Source organism: Struthio camelus, chromosome Z (genome assembly GCF_040807025.1).
Source record: "Struthio camelus isolate bStrCam1 chromosome Z, bStrCam1.hap1, whole genome shotgun sequence".
Taxonomy (NCBI): Eukaryota; Metazoa; Chordata; class Aves; order Struthioniformes; family Struthionidae; genus Struthio; species Struthio camelus.
Genome location: NC_090982.1, coordinates 51,053,420 through 51,077,535, shown reverse-complemented (window position 1 = coordinate 51,077,535; position 24,116 = coordinate 51,053,420). Strand labels below are relative to the sequence as shown.

Genomic DNA, 24,116 nt, shown 5'->3' with positions numbered 1-24,116 from the left:
ATTCCTTTAAAAGGATTCCCTTTGCCCCTAGGTTTAGGTTCTTATGTAAATGCTAAGATTTTTACTAACTGTTTAGTTGTGAGATTGAAAATTTTGAAAACGTTTTTCCCCACAAGGAAAATGTAATCTATGGAAGAAAAATCTGGTAACAGAGCCAAGGCATTCCCAGAGCATTCAATCTCAGCCTAGGTCTTCCTCTGTTGAGATAAGTTAAACAACATTCATTGCCTTCAGTAACTAGCCACATTCAATTTAAAGGCTAGTTTGTTTCTGCCCTAGCAGTTTATCTGGTTTTTTATGAAGTAAAATAATCTAAATCAGCTTATTTACAGGATACATATTTGAAATATTCGCTACAATTTCCACCACTACGGTTTGTTTATTATTTTTAGGGATTATAGTAGGGAGGGGGGAAAGAGGAGAGAGAAGCTCGATTGCTTAATGGAGACAGCCTGTTGAGTGTGGATGCAAAAAATACCGCAATCCTGGTAGCATACTCTTTAGGGCAATCAGTTATCAGTTGCTATGTTCTCAAAAGATAACTTCACTTTTTATTACTGCTTTAGAGGTTTTCTTACTCATTCCAGCCTCTACTGTTTGCTTCTGGCCGCCTACCATAGAACTACCATTTTCCACTTCACTTCTGCCAAAAGCTAAACCAATTATGTGCATAGGTGCTCTCTAAAGTTAAGTGCAAAAATCCTGTGGGGGTAGAGAGAATAAGAATTTTAAGTGGTGGGTGTTAAATCCTTTTTTCCTCAAAAGCAGTTAATAATTGTGGGCACTAGGCAAAACATACAGCCTTATTCTGGACAACTATCTATTCCCAAACTCTAATTTGATAAACCAGGGCATATATTTTAAAGAGAATTGGCAGCTTTGCACAACTGTAATTCTACTATAAAGAAAAAAAAAAGATAAAAATTATTTACCTCTGCATAATAAAATTAAGTTTGTTTCAAACTGAATGTGTTTATGTCATGCTGGGCATTATTCTAAAGTTGCAATAAGCATTTTCGTTATCTTACAGCTGCATGGACCAGTGCTCTCTTCTTCTGGTAAGGTGACAAACTTGTATACGATTATTTTTGAGTTTCATGAGAGACAAAGTTAGATATATAATATCTCATAGAAAAAAATGTATAGAACTCAGTTGGTCTCAAGGAATTAATTGCCAGCATTATATCATAAATAGGCCAGCTAGGAAACCTTGGGAGATATGGAATATGTCAGATACTTTATCAGAGAATTCACAGAGCTTCATATTGGACGTAGCTTTCTCAAGCATTGCACCAAACACCTACCTGTGGCATTTAGAATACTCTCAAAATAATCTGAGGGGCCACAGGGCAACTTCTGAACAACAGCAACTTTAGCACAACACACACACCACAAGTGGTTTTACTGACCCACAAACAAGATTTCCACAGAGAGCAAAACGCAGTGGAAAGAAAAACAAAGTCAGTGACCAGTCTCATTCTTTCCCCTTCCAAATCACCACATCTATCAAACAAGCAGAAGACCAGAACTCTTCGATCTGTGGGAGCGCATCAGAAAGAGCTTTCCGGGCATAATGTGAAATCAAGTGAACTACGACGCCATGCCAAACAATAGCAGTTACCAAAGACTTGTGACATACTTGGTCAAATGAGTAGCTAATCCTAGGGCTAAAAGATTTGAAAATTTTTCTTGACATGCTGTAAAATGGAATGGGCTGAAGATTTGGAAAGCTAATACAGTAGATTTATTCACTTTCACTCTCCTTCTTCAATATTTGAAAGTTTCAACACAAGAAAACTCCCCAAGGATATCTCAAGAGGTGCATGCAATATGCTTTCAAAGGAAAGAGTAAAGGTGGAGACATTTCAGTATATATATTGAAACAACAAATAAACTATAAACAAAAGAAACTGCAGTTGTATTAAGAGATTCCAGAAATTTTTTGGAATCGTTATGGTTGTAAGCAGAAGTTATCATTCATGGATAAAACAGCAAATTTACTCGTTAAATAATAATTTCAAAAGAGCATGGATGACGCTTCCTAGTAGTCAAAACTCCCATTGAACTCCCATTTATACGACTACTCATCAAGATATTTTGCTGTAACTGATACTTTATTAACTATATGGACCAAGACAGTGAATGTTAAAGATAACTGAATCTGATATTGCCATTGCCTTAAACGTATTCAGACATCATTTCGTCTACTCAGTGAGAACAGTTGAAAACACCTTCTGTGGAAGCCAGGGCAGCGTAATCCATGATGTATTTTGCATATTTTGTATCACGAATGCAATTCAGACAAATATAGGTTTATCACGTGCTAAAACCTCCTACGCTGATAGCAATCTCCATCACACTAAATGCATTTATGATCCCTTTAGTAATCTGAAAAAAAAGCAAGCAATCATGCAACATTCATATGTCAAGGGTACATAAAATAGAAAATGTATAATGGAATATAGTGATCAGATATGAGCAAAGAAATAACTGATGTGGTCAAGTACTTGTATCTAATGCATTTAACTGTTAAACCTTTAAATGAAAACCTGAAGTTAGACCCCTGCCAAATAAAAAAGTATCCTAGAGGGTACAGATCCCCTGATTGCCATGCATGCACCTTCGAACCACTTATAACTTGCCATAAGACATCATTAGAGAGCAGCAGAATTAACACTATATTGCCTAAAAATGAATGAATGACAGAATATAATCAAACTACACTGATGATGGATTGCTTCTGCAAAGAAGCAATTATTCTTGAAATATGCATTGGAGAAAGACCAATTATAAAAGGAATCTGGTTATATTAAGGATAAATATAACTTTAAAGGCTTTTTAGTGTGTGACAATGAACTCTGAAAAATAAACAAAAAGCTATCCTTAGAAAATACCATATAATAAATGAAATAATCAGTTCAGCTTCATTTTCATTCAAGATTAGATATTAAATAATCCAGTAACAAAATACAAAACCATTAAAACTTCAGGAGTGCAATAATATTTTCCTGCAGTGCCCATATTATTACTAGTATTTTAGTGCATTACTAAGCCATTTCTACAGTTAGGTTTTTTTAAGTGTCTGTTTTATACTCAGAAACACTGATGTCTATGGCTGACCAAATGAACAGGCTGAAAACCTGTGTTTAGCAAATGTCATTCCTCCATGTGTGTCGTAGCGCAGCAGCTCTGCTCTCTGCCATGTATCATGCACGGTCCTAAACAAAGCACTAACTTATACAAATCCAGCAAGGGAAATAACTGAAGCATCAATATACTAAGGATTTAGTTACGGCCTCTAGAAGTTATTAGACCAGACTGCAGCAAGAGCAGTTTTAATTAATATTATTTCTCATCTCCTGTAGAGTAAGAAAAATCATTCCCTGGACACAGGTGTCCGACTACTAGAGACTGAGATAAATACAGTTGTTTGAGTTAAATAGTCCCCTTGTGTTTGATACAAGCACACATCCTCACCCAAACTCAACAACAGGTTGGCTACTTGCCTTCTCGATGTTGAACCTGCTGTTTCCTGCCTTGGAGAACGGTACCCAAAATGCTAACCCCAAAAGTTTCAAGGATGAACTTTCCACACAGTCTTCTCTGCAACAGCACATATGGAGACAAACTACAGGGTATATCTTTTCTAGGAATTTAAATTTTTATTGATTTTTTTTTTAATTTCCATAAAATTATTCAGTCCCCTATGCATTGGTTCATTTGTAAAATGAATTAATCCACTAAACTGACGCAAAATTAAGACTGCATATAAAACTGATTCCAGTTTCTCGAGTTCTGTCTGGCCTTCCTTGCAACAAGTTTTCTGCCAGTGACATATATGATATTTGCTTAATACAATCTATACATTTTTAAAAGCATTCTTTTCTATATTAATACTCTGTTTCTGTCTGTAAGTAAATATTATCAACCATTCATGGAAAACAAAGCCTAGTAAGAAGAATTTTTTTCCATGTTTCTGATATGGGAGAAGCATATGGCAGCTCCTTCTGTACTACTTAAAGAAACAGGATCAAATTAAAAATATAGGCTTTGGGAAATATAGTCCTGGCTGTACATTTTCAGTACCTTTCTAATGCATTTACACTGTCTATATACCGCAAATGTGATTTTACTTACCAGCTACCTATGAACCACTTTAACCGTGCATTGTTGCCTCTCTGCTTTTACACTGTATTTATGAACACATTTGTGAACATCCATTATTACTGATTTTTTTCTTGCATTCTTTCTGCTTTCCCAAGATGTTTCATGATCACCAGCACCATTCTAACAAGATGACTGACAGAACAGCCCTAATCTATATAAACTGCCATTTTAGACTCTGAATTCAGAGAGATTTTTGATACGTGTTTGAATACTTGACACTAAGGTTACTTTAACGTACCATTTCTCTGCTAACAAAACCTGCTACTCCTTCCAAAGTTTTTTACTATTACAGTTTCACTGATTTTTTTTTAAGTTGCTATTTTGCCAATATCCTCATATAAAGACCATTTTCATTCCACTTTACTCACCCTCTTTTTTTTTTTTTTTACTTCCAGAGTTTGTATAGAAACGCATTCAGCCAGAGAAAATAAGAGAGAAGTATACAATACAGTATAAGCCAGCATTATTGCTGGTTAAAGTAATCATGCCCAAATACAACACATGGAATATTTTCCCTTTCATGTATGCAATTCCCACTGGGAGAACTACCAGGTCCTGAACTTGAGACCTCAGATACACCAGGTAGCTTCACAAAAAGGGCATCATTTTTCTCTTACGCTTCCATCTGTATAGAGCCCTGCTGGCAACACTGGTCACACACTCTGCAGCCTCCTAGGAAACATAGGAGAAGGCTGTGAAAACCCAAGCACCTCCTGAAAGCCAAACCATATCTCTGCTCCTTAGGAGCCAAGCTCAATTTCCATAAAAGTCCCAGTCATCAAAGATAGCTAGATGAATCCATGCAATGCATCAAGGAGACTTAATCCAGTGGGAGTTCAACACCTGAAAACTGCAAGGGATCATAGCCTAAAGTTACAAGGACTTAGTCCCTCCACTGCTCAAAGCAGAACTAAGTGCTAATAAATCACAGACACAAAGCTTTACTGCTGTGTTTTTCTGAGGCATAATACTCAGCAGCCTTGGCTGGGGTATGGAGGGTACAGTCCCACATAGGTCTTAACTACTGTCTTGTAGTGATCATATGTAAAGAATACACGAAACATTGCTAATAGGCAAATTCAAAAGCAATATAATACCCAGATGAAAAAGTAGAGAGTTCTTTTCCTATTGTTATCATCTCCTGTCTATGAAAATTGTACTTAAAGCTTTCTAATCACCAGAAGACTAAAAATTTCATGAAGGGAAAGATAGTAAATAATCTTCCTTCCCAGTGTTTGTATCTGCAGATAATGCTCTTTCTTGTTGCTATTAGCTTATGGTATGGTAACTTATTGCAGGTAAAATGAAAGGGTGTAGCAAACATCAAAGTGAGAGAGCTTAGGATAGACTTACCCTCCTACTTTTCTATTTTTTCCTATGATCTTCCTAAAACTGAAGATAATGATCTTCCATTGTCAGTGCCTAAATTCAGTGCAAGTCACAAACATAAAGCAAAAATTTTTTTTTTTCTTCTTAAGACAGAGAATTGATAGCACGCGATGTATTTGATAATTGGTCTCAATAGTTCCAAAACCCTTTAAGCAGCTATGATTTCAAAACAGGAAAAGAGCATTGTTCTCCTCCGCTGCCACATGAGTACACAACTAAGTATAAAATGTGGCAAGAAAAAGTCCATGCTCTTAATGGACAACGCTGTTCATGGGATGATTCCCCTCAGTAATCCTCTCTGAACAGCTGAGATACACAAAACATTTCCATTAAAACTATGTCATAGGAGTGCATTGAAGCAGAGGAAAAGTTCACAAGTAGCATCGCACTGGTTAAGAAAGGTTGCAGCATAATTTTATAAATTAACAGGAAGAGAGGAAAGGCAGATATAGCTGGTAAAGCTGTTAGTTACTGCCACTATATGCCTAAAACTAGCTTTGAAAATATTAGATTTTTTTTCTGATTAAGTATTTCATTTGCTGGCTGAAGTAGGGATAAAAGCAGTGGGCTGACAATCAGAATTGTTTGCTCCCTTCCTTTGCACAATCTTGTTTTTAAACATTTAGTACTTTACAAATTCAGAAACACAGTGAGAAACCTCAGTACAAAGGTTATTTTATCTTAATGGGTTGTTTTAGTTATGATGAATGTAGTTTGAAAAGCAGCTGAAGAGAATAAGAAAGGAGAAAAGCATTCAAAATGAAAATCTGAAATGGTCAGAAAATGTTTTTCAGAGGGAAAGAATACAAGTTTGAACTACCCTCAAAATGTTGATTCAACATTTACGTAGAATCTTATACATCATTTCTGCGTGGCATTGAAATTTTTTTTTTCTCGCTCTCTCTTTTTTGCAGAGCAGTTTGTAGCAAACCCCTAAATTCAAACATCCAAGAGGACTAGGTTGTGCTCATACTAATTAGCAGTGTGATCTCCCACTAGCGCTACATACTGGTCCTACTGGGCACGCTGTCAGTAGCTTTTGATGCACTCTTGAAAATTTCATAAGGAAAGAACTGTGCAGTCAAATGGTTCTTTGATCTGCCAATACGCTATCACTACCCACAATGTATTTTCTACTGCTTAATCACTAGTAGTTTTTAAATGCAGCTTACATGCATGAGCTTTCGCCTTTGCCGCAGCGGTACAGAGAATCCAGGAACAAGGTGAAACAAAGACGCAGTAACCGAGTTCTAATTTACTTCTGAAGAGGTTTTTAGTGTTTCCATGCCGGTCAGTCAAGAGGAAATTATTTTGCTGACTGTTTAAAATACAACTCCTGTATCTCCATCAGAGCATTAAATGAGTATTCAGAGTTGGGAGCAGATGGTGGAGGGTTAAGAATTCCAGCTCAGTGTTTCAGGAAAGGAATATGCTGGGCACATTGTAAAAGGAAGAAAAACATGTTCTTTATGGGTACTCTGGGAGTCAGAGAGAGGAAAAAAGGGAGTAGTCTTGACTATAACAGATCTTAGTATAAATGTAGCGCACTGCCTCTGGAGAGCTGGTGAAGGCACTCAGCTGATTCTTACTTTGTGAGGATTGCCATCACTCTTCCTAAGATCCAGTTTGCTTTTAAACACTGGCAAATGAGTAATTCATACATTTTTGTTAACTAGCATTGCAAGTGCCAAACAACACATATGTCTGATTATTTTCATCATCTCCAGTTCACATCAACAAAACCTCCTTCATTTCCAGGAGTAATCCTCCAACTCTGTAAGGCATTAGGCAAACTGCAGGGTTTATCCCAACAGAGGCTGGGCCACCAAAGCCAGTCACACAAACACTCTAGAAGGGACTGAATCAGAAGCCAGATGTAGCTGGAAACATTTTGATTCCAACTGCTGGTTGATGTGGCCCCCAAAGGGGTGGGATTCAAGAAGATCTGGCCAGAGGTGTGTCAGCAACGGGGGCATATCGGCCACAGCAGGAGCACACACGCAGGCAGGGCAGCAATAGCACACACAGATAGCAACATTTTATTTTTATTGCTCTGGTAAAAATTAGGAACAGATGAAACACAACTGTTTTGGTTTCTGCTTCAAATGGACCCAAGCTGACAACCTTCAGTATTATTGCAGGCTATGTAATTTAAAAGAGAGTTATGAAGCCTGCAGGCAACACCATAAATGCACAGTTGGGTAGTACTACAGGCTTTCTAAAAGGTAATAAGTATCAAGAAGAAGCTATATACGTGCTTTTAAGGTTCAGTATCTAAGTCTAATTACTACCCGCCCCCCAAGAATGCCCTTCTTCAAGAAGATCAGCAAAGAGTTTGCTTTGCTTTTTCACTCTGTTTATAAATAAAAATGATGATGAGGTAATTCCCTTCTCCAAGTTGCTTTGCCAAGTGAGACTTTTACACCAGGATAGATGCGGAGGAGGGGACATTGCAGGCAGTTGATTAATTGTATTGGTAACTGGAGTCAAGTAATTAAGTGGGCATTAGAATCCCATTACTCTCCTTAATTAAACTAGGAAAACTGAAATACCATACAATGCATAATGTGAAATAGACCGTAATAAAACTGCTAAGACTTGTTTTTCAGGTATTAATATGTAGTTTTGTAGAATAAATGGTGGGCTTTTCTTTCCTGATTATTAAAATGTTATATGCTTTCTTAAAGACTGACAAACAGGATGTTTGTTCTATCCAACACAAAACCTGATTATATGGAAAGGCCAATATTTTTCTAAAAAAGAAAACTAAAATATTAATTGTCATGCATAAAAATAAGGATTACAAAGTATTTATATTTACACAAACTAGTTTGTAGAAGCACTAGGTATTAGGGAAAGGTGGCTTTTAAAGGCCTCATGAATGAATATTCAGAAATAACTGAGATCAGTATAAGAATATATCTATTTCAATCATGATCACAAAAGTCCAAAACAATATACAAGAAGTCACCAACTGAAATCCTATGAGTAGCTAGAGAAAACTCACATGTTGCTTATCACTGTGTCTTGAAAAACAGATCTGCAAAGAGGTGGTCTCAGATTTATAACAAATTTGTAAAGATACATATATTCTGCCACTTTTTTTTTTTTCTAACTGAGGTTGGTAGGCATTAATGTCTTTTAGCTGTTCATTCCTTTTTATACAGCCACTGAGAAAGTGAGAACATCTGACAGAAATTAAAGCTGCCCAAATTCTAATTTGGAAGTAAGAGATCAAAAAACACTGCCTTCAGCTTGATAAGACTCTCGCTCATTCAGTCAATTTTAGACACACTCTAATAGATTCCTTATTTTAAACTATTTATACTCCTCAAGCCTATAGAACCTTGAGGAATATTTCTTGATTGAAAGTACTTCTGTTATGTTCTACAGATGATATCATACGGATCCACCTACAACATCCGTAATAGCTTGTGCTTTAGACAAAATCTGAGCAAAAGTTTTCCTTTTACATTTATCCTCCTAATCCATGACATCCTAACTGCTCCCTCTAATAGGGAAATCTAGTGGCTTGCAGATGCATGTCTCAATACTGGTCAGAACAGATTGCCTCATTTTCAATGTGTGATTGAAAGAAAAAAAAAAAAAACTAAAAGTCCAAAGCTCTGTTTGTAAAAGAGCCTTATTCTCTCTGTAGTTATACTGAGAAATTCCAAAATGTGAATAGTTGTGTCTAAGAATTTCCAGTAACTGAACAATGAGAAAATTACATATTTAAGCAGCTCTGCTGATTATTATGTTGGTATTTTATTTAATTGGTTAGTGTCCTATACATAAAAGAGCTGCATATACTCTGCTGATATCAAGATTTTTTTTAATAGTGCAACTCACTCATCCTAATATAGATCTTTCAGATGGTTAAAATGAATCTCTCTCCAGAGGTCTCTCTGCCTTTCTCTCATGCAACTATGCAGGGTGCCTACAACAGTAGCTTAAGTTACAGTCTACTTTGGACCTTAATGAGATTAGACTGAAGTCATTAGCTTAGCAATGTTAAGCAAAGTGAATTCCACCCTTGTGAACAAGGAGCATAGATGATATCTATTGCTGAAAGACCAAATTCAAGGAAGCAGCAATTTGGAAAAGATTTATAGATCACAGTGGACAAGCAACTCATCTCTTAGTACTGTGCTCTAGCATAGTTGGCTAAGGCATTCTCCAGCGATATAGACAGAGCAGGTTTTACATCTGTATATCACCTTGATGACACAAATACTGGAAAACTGTCAATTCTGGTGTTCATACTTTCAAAAGAATGTTGAAAAATTGGAAAGGGTGTAAAAAGAGTTACAAAAATGATTTGTGAGCTGGGAAAATGTCCTACAGTGAAAATCTTTAAACACTTAATATATTAAGCTTATGAAAGAGAAGATTGAGAGATGACTTGATAATAAATTGTAAGTGTCTTCAAGGACAGAAAATCTCTGATGCTTAACGGTATCTTCTCAACAAGAACTAATGGCTAGATATCGGAACCAGATACATTTGTACTGGAAGAAAAAAATTAGATCCTCTTTAGAAGCAAGGACCATTAACCTTTGGAAGAGTCCAGTGAAAGAAGCAATGGGTTGTTTGTTTCTAGACTTGTAATCTCCGGCTACAGTGTACATATTCCGTTATCAGTGTTTAGTTCCCTAGTACATTTAATAAGAAAGAACCTTTATCATAGTCCTTAATTCTTGTCACTTTCCCCTGAGGTTTTTCTTTCCTGTTGTGACTTTTTCACACTTCTGCTTTATATCAATTATCAGCCACTTCCTTCTTATTTCTGTTAATTGCTTTTATATTCTTAGTTGTTCCCTTCACTTCAGAATAGGTGTTTGGTCAAATTCACCCTCTACTCTATTTTCCCCCTTTTCTCCGCTACTCATATTAACAAATAAGTCCTTTCCCCAACTGCTGGATCCAGGAGAAACATTGTGACTTTCTTCTTCCAAAGCTCTCATCCAAATTTTCTTGGAAATCTGAGATGTTTTACCCTATTTCCATACATTTACACATATTATACATTTTCACATCACTTTCACAAGACTTATTAGATGACCTTATAATTTCATCAAATGGTGGTAGAGAATGTGACCTAGTAGAGGAAAGGCCCCTATGAAAGACTTCTAACTTTTCTTAGGCTAGCTAAAGTCATATATGGGACCAATGTGCTTACAAGATGTTTGTCACAACGAAGTCTCATTCTCCCTCCATTAAACTCCTGCAATGATTTGATCTCCTGTTCTGTGTCCACCATTCCCTTTCTCCCCGGACCACGAAGCAGTCCTCACAAGCTCCCCAGCAACTGATGTGGGGCCTGCTTTCTCTTCCCTAGATTTCCTGTTCCCTAAATCTTCCATCGGAATAAGCTGTTCCCCTGTCACCTTCTTTAAACTACGTACATTTAGCCTAGCAAAGCCTGCCCACGGAAGTTGTTTTTACCTCAATTCCATGGAAATGTCCATTCATCTGACTCTCCCAAAACCTAATCCCTTCTTTCCATCCTTCCTCTATCTTTATAAACCAGACCACCCTCTCCAGCTTTTCCTCACCTTACCCATGTCCCCACTTTACAAAGAGGCCTCCTAGGCACTTCTACTGGGGATGAGAAGGGATAAAGAGGTGTAGTATATTGGCGGTTCCACAGAGAGTGGGTGGCAAGACTGCATTCTGAAGGCTGCAGGGACTTTGAATAGAGTCAGCCAGAGGATGACCAGAAGTCTCTGACTCTTTCCATCCCCACTGTAGCTAGGGGACAAATCGTGCTCCTTAAAAAGATTTATGGCTCTGGAGAAAAGAGACAGTGAGTTTTTGGTGAATGAGAGGATTCTTGTCTTGTTCAGTGACATGCGAGTACCCCTTATTGAAGGGAAGCAAAAAAGGCAAGGGCTGAAATGCAGATTAATATTCAGCAGCTTGCGGTTTCCACAACCCTTCTCCCCCCTTCAGGGGAGGAGAAGATACTGTTGTATTGCAGAGGGAATGGGACAGCTGGTAATATTTCAGTGCTTCAGGATAATGCCAAAGCATGAATGCAGACACTTTCTTTGGACCTAGCCTCCCACAATTTTGCAGCTTGGGAGGGAAGACCTATTTAATTTCTTCCCCCTCCTCTTCCTCTCTGGTAAGTGGCATTGTAGGCATGAGTGGCAGGGAGGATCCTCCCCTTCTTGTAGCAACGAGACATCTAATAATAACATTGCTAAAGAGCAGGGACTGTGGCATTAAGTCTTCACAGGAGTCATTTGGTTAATTCATTTTAGATATCATTCCCACCCTATTTGCTATGCATCCTTCCTGTGTGGGGGAAATTAGTCTCTGGCTTTCCTGCAAGAGACTTATACTAGTAGCTGGAGGAAATATGGCAAACTTTAACCAGGTCAGTGAGATCTTTCAGTGCAGAAAAGTGTAGGCCCCTGTTCTCCTACCAGTGGCCTAAAGCACTGGGTGGCTGAGTTTCTGCCAGGTGACTTGATGTACCTAAGCCTGAGAAAGGTGGCTGATACAAAAACTTGGTAAAAAAAAAAAAGTATGTTCCAGTATTAGCTTTGGTAAATCAATGAGTTTTCATTAGCAGAGGTCCACTTTCCCCTGGGCTTTGAGACACCACAAGTGCCCTGGGCAGTGATTTTAATCCTGCACTGAGTTGTGGTTCATATAAGCAACATATCACTGGACCTGATAAGGAGTGACAGCTACCACAGAAGAGTTACCTGAGACATACTCAGGGAGTGCGCGGATCCCAGCATCTGGTCCTCTCCCTTTTCTAGCAGGGCTTCAGTTTTCTGTGACCACGATCCTGATGAACGTTTAGAGGAAATAAATGGAAATGTTTTGGCCATGGCTGCAAGCAGGTCTCCAAGTGTCATGAACTGTTCCTGTGAAAGAAGGAGACAGGGAAAGGCACAATCTATATTCAAAGTCATCTATATGCTTTCACGGTTCAGAGCTTGAGTTTCTGTACAGCAGGAGGATGCAAGAGAATGGGTTATTGTAACTGACGGGTGATATACCACTGTCATGCTTCTTTCACATATACTGGTGGTACACAATGGTTGTAGTCACTATGTGCTGTCTCCAGTGGCTTCAGAGTAATTGGTAATGCCCCTATTGAAGAGCTTCTCCTCGATTTGCCAGCCTCTTACATGGATCTGGAAGGTTTTGAAAACACCGAGTTATATTTTTAAATTCTGATTACCTTTTGTAAGTATAGTTTTAATTAACTATTTAGTTATCTAATGAATTCATTTTAGATATCATTCCCACCTTATTTGCTATGCATCTTTATTTTCCATACTACCGTCACCTTATTTATGCTTTTCTCATGAAATTTGAGGACAATTTTAACAAATACTGATGACAGAATTTCTGTATGGGTTTTCTCCAGTTTCCACTATAAAAGGAAGCATCATTATTTACTACCAAGCAATGCCACTGAAGTTGATTACCATAGTGTGTCTACCAGTCTCCAATCATCTTGTTTTCTAATCTTTCCCTGAAACACTGTAAAATAATACTGCACTCGCACATCTAATGGGTATAATCCATCAGAATACGCATAATGGAAAATTAAATAAAGTGTACTCCTCAAACTCCTCTTTTTAAAGCCTAGTTACTTTCACAGCCTAGCAAATTCTATAAAGAGAAAAAAGAGTTGCGCTTCCTTTGAAATATCTCCTGGAAGGAGCCACTGCTGAATGCTAAATCCATTAGCAGAGGGCTAGATCTGTGTTTACAGAAACTGCTTCATAACGTTTAGGAAAAGATAAGGAAACAGAGTTTCAGCTGGATATGATTAAGTAAAGTGGTGAGAAGACTAGGAAAAAGTAAAGCGTGTTCTTTCTAGGCAATATCATGAAACAGTATTTTTACTGTATTGATATGAAGAAATCACTTTTCTTAGTGCTTATGCATACAGTAATTTTCAAAGATTTGAACCAGTATCAGTAGTAAAACGGTTTTCACTGTTTGTAGTACAAATATAAGCTCTGGAAGAGAGGGGGTTCAACTCTAAATTCAAGGTCAGAGGACGAAGTGCAGCGCTAACCACACCCTTCACTCCAAGAAAAGCAGAAAAGGCAACACCTCTTTTCTCTAGTTTGAGAGCTCCAGACAATGCTCCTCAAACGCTTCCTTATCCTCTTGCCCTCTGCTTCACCTGCCACTCCTAAGCCTCATATTAAACAAATGCCAGGACTGGACCCTCAGTTTATATCAACTGATTTATTAACTTCAGTGATTTATATGGTACAAGAGGCTGGCCTTACAGCTTGAATGGTTCATAGTAAAGACTAACCAACCTTTGCAAAAGAAGAAGGAAAAATGGCAATGATATTGAACTTAAAAATATACAACAACTCTGTTTGGCTTTCATTTTGTATCTGTTCCAGATAGTATTTTTAATCCTTGTCTTTCTCTAGATAGCTACTGCAGCTAAACAGCAGTAGTGCAGAAGTTTGATATTAACTTGTTCTCTGGCAAGAGACAGACTTTTCAGGGGACATCGTATGAGTAAGGGCTGTAGGGTTTGTCCCAAAATTTGAGATCTTCAGCATGTTTATTATAAACATGCTATCCTGATCAATACTCATCAATTTTTTTTTAATCTCTCTTCAGAGGGAGACAGATGCTTAACCTTTGTTATTTTTTTCCCCATATATCTTCATAAGCATACCACCTGTGCAGTTCTCAGCCCTTATTGTTCATCTCTAACACGGCTTTGGCTGCTCAGAGTTCACTTCCTCCCCCTTACCTGCTCCTCACCAAACAAACGCAACAGGACACATCAATTCGGGGTCCCATACCTCTTTACAAATAAAGCATGGACTCTGCTCGATTCCCATCGGATTTCTGTGCATGCTGCTGCAACAAAACCTGACTGCATTTGTCACCTTTCCCCAAGTCTCGCTGTAAAGAGTACATCCACAAAACATTACTCATTTTGCTTCTCCTCCTAACCTTTTCGGAGGGTGCTTGCTGACATATGGGATGCCATCTGCCGGCACAAGCGTGGATGTACACTTCAGGACAAAGTCCTGCTCTGAACAAAGCTGGCGGGAGAGCAGTAGCATCACATCGCAACGGCCTGATCAGCCATTGACTGCAGAAATGACCAGCAGGTGAGAGGCTGAATTGCTAAGGAAATGAAAAAAATAAAAAGCAAATGAAATGGAAATTAAAATAAAAAATACAATCTCTCTCAGATTATATAGTAAGTATATTTTAAATAGAATGATTCTGTTTTTCACCTTTTTTCTATCTCCTAAAAATGTTTGCAAGCTTTGAATTTCACCCATCCTATCTCTTTCTTATTTTTACTTTATGTGTTTTCCGATTTCAAAATTTTCATTTATGCCCCTCTTCACTCCTTTAAATATTTTCCTTCACATCTTTTCATTTTTAGCCTTTAATTTTTCTCCAAGTTAGTGTCTTCTCCCCTTTCCATCCTTGTTTAACTTTATCCTGAGCTCATTCTGTCTTACTCCTCTTTCCTTATTTGTTTGATGTCTGGCTTATGTCTTACTGCCCTTATTGATCATTTGCTTCATCTTTTTCCCGGGACTGAAGCGACTTAGGGGTGTTGACCTTCACCAAATGATTTGTCTGTTGTCACTCTCCTTCCCATATTCCATAAACATTGCTCACTGCTCCTCTCTGCTTTCAAATTAAGATCATCCCTTAATTTCACACCCTATACTAGCCGCACAGACAATCCAGTTCTGATACCTCCCAGAACCTAATAAATGATTAAAAGGAGTACTCGCAGCTCTACCTTTACGAATGAGATAAGGACTTTTAGTGAACGTTGACTTTTGTGTGGAAAATGAAGAGAAAATCCACTAAATCTATGACTGCACAGAGTTTTGGTAAACTGAAATTTCTGCTGTAAGTCTGCTGTTGTCTAGGCATTTTTTCATTCCTTAATGCAACCTCTACCTGCAGTAGAATATTATTAGAGTCAACAAATCCGGCATTTACTTTGCTACCATTATGACATAGAAAAAACAATACATTTTAGCTGTCAACAGACAAATCTATAAATGCTAATTTTGCTGATTTTCTGAAAAGATACATCAATGTAGAACAAAATTTAACTGTCATCAGCTGACATTTTCTCATTCTTTCTCCTTTTTTTTCAGGCCAGTTGCTTGAGATACAATGTAAGCATCAAAACTGAGAAGAAAATGCTATCGCTCATCTTCTAGAATATTAAAATAATTAAAAAGTAGGTTAAGCCAGAAAATGAGACTAGATGGAATCATCACAAAAACAGAGTAAAAATCATATTTTCCAAATATGACATGTTTTGCTTTGAAACTTTTTCAGGTACCAAATGACATTTTACCAATGTCTCCACTTGAAACTACTGGATGCTGATGAGTTAAATAACTGGTTTTGGCTCACAGAGCTCATGCATTGTGAGGGATTATTCATACGCTGTCATTTAGTTTGTGAAGTATGAAATATCTCCATGTGGCATGTACTAAGAATAATATAGCTTAGATGACATAGATTTGTCTTGCTCATTTGATAGAATTCTAAAAAGGTTGACTTTATGTCGTTTGTACTGAATTTCTTATGAGCGCTTCCTTCTGTAGAATAATTTACAGTATCGCCTGACATTTCAAACTCCTCTGATTGAAATACTTCAGGTCCCTCCCTTCTCCTTAAATGAGATACATGATGAAAAACCTGGACAATAAAAGCCTTAGCTCTTCTGCGGGGCCCTGGCTCTGTAGCTTTCTCCGTCTGTCCCAGCTACAGGACGTCTGCAGATGATCACATCTATTGCCTTCTTCCGCTGATCGTGACTTCCCAAATACAGGTAACTCCAGCCTAGCTATCCTACTGCTTTAGGGATTGGGGTCGCATGCATTGCGGATCCCAGTTTGGCCTATGAAAATAAACACATGCCGTTCAAGCAGTCAAAGCAACTAGTTCTAATAACCTACAGGAAAGCCAGAGTTCTGGAGTGGAAATCTTAATAGAGTAAATATCCTAGTTTTATACAAAATAAGCATAGTTTTATATGAAAGCTGATATTAGAATCTTATGGAATATATTCAGAAGTAAAGCAATTGATAAACACGACCAAAACTTACCGAGTTTATTAAATCTTCAACTCAGATTTAGGTTGCCCTTTTTTTTTTTTTTTTTTTTTGCTTTAGTACTATAGCTCATGTACCCTCTGGGTGAGCTCTGATTTATTTACAGTTGTATTTTTATTATCTACTTCAGCAGTAATGATTTCAGTAACCCAGCGAATGATCTGATCCTTGCTTGAAAAAAACTGGCAAACCGTATACACACATTCTAAGTTTAAATATAAACCTTTTTTTGAACAAGTCTTCTGATTTATCTTTTGGAAATATCTATTTCAAGCCCCAAAACACTGGGTAGGCCAGTCCAGTTTAACTCAGAAGAAAAGACAAATAATAACACAAACATCTGAAGGCTGGAACTAACTCAGCTGTTGCTTTATGACTTTTTTTTTTTTTTTTTTTTTTTTTTTCAAAATTCATCTCTTAACTATATCCCAACTCCCAATTATTTTGCATTCTATATAAGTTTAAAAAGTGGTGCATAGAGGACCTAAGAAAAAGAAAAGATGTTCTGTAAAATAGGTATCCTTCTGCTCAGTTTTTCACTACAGCAGACAGCAAAGTCACCATAAATAATACTGCAACTTGGAGAAGAATTTGGCCAAGTGCAGTTTTACAGCATATTGAGGAATTTCCATTAAGACTTCTAAATCAATAAACAAACCATGGCAAGAAAATATAATTTAAAAAAAAAGGGAAATCATGGAAATACAAACCAAAAATATTAATGTAGAAAGCATGCTGGATAACTTTTAAGGACTGCAAAAATAAAACTATTAGAATAGATTGAAACATATTCTTTGATGCACCTAGAGAACACAAGCTGTATTGGTGGTTAAGGGAAAGGCCCTTTGGAAAACAAATCTACCTTCATTTGAAAAAAAGAAAAAAGAAGAAAAAAGAAGAAAAAAGAACACTTTAATCCTTTGGTCAGTAATATAAATCTTGTTCATAAATATTAAACCATAGGCCAAGAAAATGAGACATGCTGAAGTGTTTCTGAAACAAAGAAGCTATGCCTGTGCTGGAAGAAGTGATTTGCAACTATCATGAAGCTAAACTGTTTTGTTGTAGGATTTGTAAATAGAGGCCATAATTTTCAAGCCTGAGAGTCAAAATTTTAAGTATTTACGTGCTTTTATTTTATCAGACTGTACATTTATATCCATAAATAAAAGAGAGGATCCACTTAAAGTATTAATTTTTGTGTTTTTCAGTTTCTCTCTGCAATCCCAATGTTTATAAGCCAACTTTTCTTCTTAAAATGAAAGCTGAGATTATTAACCACATGTCCTAGGGATTTGGGATTTAAAAAAAAAAAAAAACTCTACCCCTGAGCCTTGCTCAAGTTTGTGATAGAAATATGAAACTAAGCTGAAGGGTAGATATTTAAGGCCAGCATATGGTTTTAAACAATTCAGTCCTGGGTCCTAGTCCAGGGAGTCTTTTCTTCCTACCTTCTACAATAAAACTAAATTAACAAGTTACAGGCTTTGAATCAAACAACCTTCTAGATAGAATGCTATACATGATAGCTGTCCACTCTGCTAAGAATATGCAACAATAAAATATCTTTATAAATTATTGCTAAGAATATGAACATCCTTGTAGTATCTTAGGGACTAGGATATGAAACCCCAAGGAAGCAAAAAGAGGAGGAAAAACAAGACATGCTCTGTATAGTGAAGTAAGTGAAGGACTCATTTCATAGGTTCAGTCATTTAGCATCTCTTGATTTATGAGGTGTTTGAATGTTAGATATTTCGCCTGGGTGTAAGCTTCCTGTCATAATAAAATATTGGCAGACTATGGTCAGAAATGTGGAGATAGCTGTGGGAACTTTCTCAAAAAGAATTTCTAGTGATTAACAAAGGTGATGAATGTGCATTTAAATAAAAGGATCACACAAAAAACAGAAAACAATGCCACTCAAGTATTTCTAATATTAATAAACAACATATGCTGATAGCAAATTGATGTTGTGGAGTTATTGCTCCACATTTAAGTCAAATATGTTAACTTATAAGGCAGATCAACAATGGATGTGAAGTTGCATTAAAATTGGCAAGTGCAATAACAAATTGAGGAATGACATTTAACTGAAATATTCTTTCCTGTAAACTCTTTACAGCCTAGGAAACAGGTTTTCCTAAACCAAGCCTTCCTAAACAGCAAATCCTTCTTTAAAATAGCTGATGAGGGCACTGAAGAATAAAACAGCATATCTCCCCTCACCACCTGAGGAAGTACATAACTTTTGTCAGCGAGCTGAACTCAAAAGAATACTATATTATATCTCTAAATGCCAGTCAATCAAAAGTGTTATCAAATCTGAATCTGACAGGACCTTTCTGCAAAGATACAAAATTAGAGCCATGCTGCCACTTTTAAAATTGACTAAACCTCTTCATGAAAATGTAAACATTCACATACTAAAAAAAGAATATAATAAAACAAAGAACAAAATCTAGGATCAGTAAAAAGGATCATTAGAAATGAAATTACAAAGCATGTTTCACTGTGCTTATAACTAGATATTACACAGCTATAATTACTAAGAAACATCTGTAGAAGAATAGATTGGCAGAAACTGGTGACTGTCACTAGCTGCAACTCAAAAGTAATGTCAATGAGGGTGTTATTCTCAAACTTTCAAAGCCATATAATCAGCAGCGAGTCTGGAAGTGTTCTTGAATCCATCTCATCACTCAGGATAGGATTATCCATGCCTGCCCCCCACACAAACCACTTTGCTTTTACTAAGATCAGCGCAACATGAAATTGTTTAAAACTATACCTGATAAAATCTTTCTAAAAACTGTCCATGTTTTATTTACTACTTCCTTTTATAACTGGGACCACAGATCAGCAGAGGTAGATGATTTCTGTTATAGTTATATCCGACTCCACACAAATTGCCTAACATGAGCTGCCCATTCAAAAGGGGAAAAACAGGCTGTGCTAGCTAACTAGAAGCCAGCATGGCTCATGCTCTGGAAACCAGAAACTAGTCTCAGGACTCTAATGTCATAAGGTATCTGCATACTTGCCACAAAAATGGATAAGATATGAAGCTTTCTTTTAGAGAATGCCAAGATGTTACAAATAAAATGCCAAGGAAAATTAAATTGTAGGCTTTCTATCATTTTTCAGATGGATTAAATGCTTTCAGGCTGTGACCAGTAACTTCAAACTGCCCATTTCTGACTGCAAAAAGCAGACCTTGTGCCCTGAGAACCAGAACTATTTCAGTTATGTAAAGCAAGGAAGCCCTCCCTTCTAGATCGCACATTTTAGACCTTGGGCTTCTGTGCAAGCCCAGTACAGCCTGGCATCTGCTGCAATTCCCAGCTAAGCACCAAAATTCCATCTAAATCCCTGCTAAGCCTAGTCTAAAGATATCTAAAACTTGGATAACATAGAGCTCAAGTCAAATAATGAAGGAAGGAATTTGTAGCAAAAGCCATATTATAATAACAAAGCTGTCGCCTCAAAAGTAAGAATTTGCTTTCCAGGTTCCCTTGAATTTGAGAGAAGCTCAAACCATCTCATTTCCAACTGCAGAGAAGTCCCCTAATGTGCAAAAGGAACAGGTCACTCTCCAACTTTCTGCTTGAAACTGAGCTACTTTGCAGAAAGGCAGGCAAAAACCCTAGAGCTAAAAAGAGAATAAGCTAGAAGGAGCCTTTTCCTGGAAGAAGTGAGCCCAGCGACGAGCAGGAAGTTCTGTACTACCATTCTCTGCTCTGCTAATGCGGCAGTATTCCGTAATGCAGATCTGCATTGTATCACACCGATGTCCTCGTTCTCACTGAACGACCCTCTGGACTCTCGCTGGAGCCCTGCAGTCCCCCCGCCAGGGCCAGCCATCGACTTCTGTAACACGCAGCCTAAGAACAAAGGTAACAAAGTCCCCGATTTTGCAAAGAAGGTCTTAAGGACAGGATCTTGGGTCTAGGAACAGGCTTATAAACACAGGGCAGTAAGAGCATTTCTTCATAGTAGGGCTTTAACGCATTTTTAAAAAGTGTTTCTGAAATATAATGAGTGTTTATAGGAAAGTTCAACGTCACAGGTCTAAAATTAATGTGGTTCAAACCATTCACCCTATGCAGTGCTGCAGTTCATTCTGATGACACGTGCTCCATTCTTTAGCGTGATGAACAATATACGTGGCAAGGCAAAAAGCCCATTTTAAAAGTCTCATCTTCACTCATAAATGTGGATTAAGGCCCTCCTAACATTTTATCAAGGTGAAGGACAACAGTATTATTCTACATTGTATTCCTGGGCAAAGCCGTCTTGCAGACGACAAGCATGGAATGTAATTCACTGGAGGCACAACTGGTTGCTGTTCCTCTCCAAGTGCATTTTCACAAATATTGAAGATGAAAAATGAAAAGCTATCCCCAGTTTTTGTAAGCTAGTAGTTCAGTTTCCTAAGGAAATGTATGTACTCTTTGCAAGATATTGATTTGCTTGCTGCAAGTCAGCATTATTTAAGAACTACATTTTCAAAAAAAATCTTTGATCATCTTTGCACATGGAGAGAAATGCGCATACATAATGCGAGCCTTCCTGGTTTATACTACCTAACAAACAGGGCCAGGCAAGTTCTAATGGATATATCAAAGCCTTGATCCAATGCAAAAGCTCCTTCATTACTGGTTTTAAAAAGATATATAAGCAAAAGGAAGGTCACATTGTTTTCCTAATACTTCACTTTCTGTTCTCTACTACAGATCAACTTATTCTCTTCACAGTTTGCCTTAACCACATACTTTTTACCTTTAGAGAATCTATAAGGTTTTTTGTAGTAATAACATCATGATGACTATACAGTAAAGTTTGAATGTGCAATATAAATTATTTTCTTTTAATCTTCCACCAAAAAAGTAATCATCGCATTGATTTTATGGCAAAAATAAAGCACAGTGTAAGGGCAGAAATTTGCTTTACTTTAAGTTTAGAGCTTTCAAATAACATTGATTCTTCTGGATTGTGCCAGATTCCGCAATACTAAGAAAAGTGTTGTCTCTGATTTCTAGAAAAATCAATACAGTGAGAGGACAAATGCCTCTTCCCTCCTTTTCATTGTGCCAAAACATGGGTAAGAATGGAGCTGACTGATGGTAATTCAGCTCCTTGGAAAAAACCTTGCCCATTCCTCAGAAGCTACTACCACCACAATCGCTGCATATGATAACCTGCCACCTCGCTGCAAAACCAGCACCAACAGGCCACCATCTCCCATTAGCTCACCTCTCCTGGGCAGCTGCTGCAGTAGGAACAGTGGTCTGGCCATGTGAGCACTGGCATTCACATGCACGTCTGCAGGCCTGGCCTACAGGCACTGTGCTGGCACCTAAAGAGCCACTGGCTATTTCTATCTGGCTGTTCTTTTCTCCTTCTATACGGGGCTTGGGAACAGAAGAGGAATCTGATCCTGTGTTCCCCTTTAAGAAAGCATGGTGTCATTCTTATATGGGCCAAAAAAATCAAGCAAACAAAACTCAAAACCGTATACCTTCACCAAAACAAAATCCACTATTAGCCTGATTAAATATTACATAGCAGCTTCCCTGTAGTAAAAAATAATAGAAAAGCACACATATCCCTAGCAGAACACAGGGCAAACCTAAAACAAATGAGGATGACTATTTTAATTTCAACATCAGCGTTTACTATATACATTTGCTCAGTCGTAAAGAAATACCAAACTTTTGGATACGTGCTGGACGCTCATTGGAATTGTACAGTATCATAAAAGCTATCGCCAGCCTTTAAGCATGCTGCATTCTTCCGGGCTCTTTCACAGAAGAGTCCTTCCAAAATCCCTCCTCTCCCAGTTCTGTCACTGTATGGCAGGACCTGCAACTTGCTAAAGACCTCACAGACTTTAGCAGATGCCTGGGTTGATCCCTTCCATCCTGCGTTCCCAAGTAGCAGGCAGACCATAACACCTTCATGTCCTTTCTCCAGTGAACAATAGTTTTGGGGGAAGTGTTTATACATTCCTCTCTCTCCTACTCTCCACTTTGGTCTTACACAAATTGCAGCAAAACATACCCATGAGACTTAACTGTTGCTAAGGGAGCCACAGGACCATAAAATAATAGTCCCGTAGCCTGACTTTTCAGAGCTATAAAACACCTATCGGCCCCTTTGGGCTAATGTGAATCTGTGCTAACACTCACTAATATGTTGGGATGGGATGTGCAAGAATACTACCCTACTCTTTTCAGTGAGAATGACTATGATTTCTGATGATCATTTTTACCATAAACTCAGGCTTTACTAATCAAAAAACCAGAATTAAAAACAGATGATTTCAAGCATTCTCTGCAGCTGTGTTACATGTTCTCAGGGACAAGCAGCCACACAGAAAGAGGTTGGCCAACATTTATTACCCTAAATACTATTTTTGTTTGTTCTCTATGACTGACTTAACGGATCTAAAAACATGTGTGGATAGCTTTATGAGGACAGGAACAATTTTTCTATCTCAGTTTTCTCTGGCTTTCATAAACATCTTAATTTTATAAGACTTTTGTAAATTTAACCACTCATTTAAACAACTAAGAATGAATTTAGGCACCTAAACATAGGGACTTTAATTAATTCTAATGAACTTGTATGTGATTTTATAAATATACACAGATGTATGTGTAGAGGATGTGGGGGAGTTGTGAGAAGTTACATACAGTCATGAATAGAATAAATATTTTATGTTGCACATCAAATACTTTCTGTAAATCTTTTTTTAAAAAAATAACGTAGCTAGACTATAAAAACTACCATAACTTTGTGAGGAATAACTATCCTCTCTTGAGCAATTATGCATGCCTCCATAGTAAGGCATAAAATCTCATTAGTGTTCATAACTACAATGGCATGCCACGGACAAAAATTTTTATCTAATGACTTTTTATACCTTGAAGAATTAGGATCTACCCTCCCCCACTTTTTTTTTCTTACTGAATAAAGCTGCAGTTATTACTCCTAGTAGCCTACATTTACAAAGCACTTTGTCAATATAACACTCAACAATGGAGAGTTCAACAGATCAATTACAACTTAACAGGGAAATACTGCTCCTTCTCTATGTTAAATATGTTGCCTCTTAATTTCATTGACTGTCCCCTTACAGGAGAGGCATGCAGGACTATCTGCATCTGTCACAATACAGGTCTCTTCATCTCTTTCCATTCTCACAATTCTGTATATGAGACTCGGTATTGTTATACCACTCCACTCTCTCATACACATACACCATTATTTGTATTATCTGTTTTGTCCTACTTTTTTAGAACACGGATAACTCACACTTCAGGCGAGTTGATTTTAATCATCCTTAAATTGGCTATCAAATCTTAAACTAGCCTTTAAAACTCCTCTCAGCAGTAGAGGTAAAGACGAATGAGGCCCAGTCATTCTCTAGGGATGCCACAG

The 24,116-nt window shown here is 37.5% G+C and overlaps 1 long non-coding RNA gene across 2 annotated transcripts in view; it reads right to left on the bottom strand.

Moving 5' to 3' along the window:
• LOC138064412 (uncharacterized) overlaps nucleotides 1-24,116 on the bottom strand; it is a 94,009-nt gene that overhangs the window by 52,466 nt on the left and 17,427 nt on the right. Inside the window, exons 1-2 of one of the 2 annotated variants that reach the window (XR_011137664.1) lie at nucleotides 14,521-14,601; nucleotides 12,276-12,440 (exon numbers count right to left, since the gene is read on the bottom strand). This is a non-coding gene — a long non-coding RNA (uncharacterized lncRNA). Of the gene's footprint in view, nucleotides 1-12,275; nucleotides 12,441-14,520; nucleotides 14,602-24,116 lie in introns of those variants that run through there. The other variant, XR_011137663.1, reaches the window with a different exon arrangement.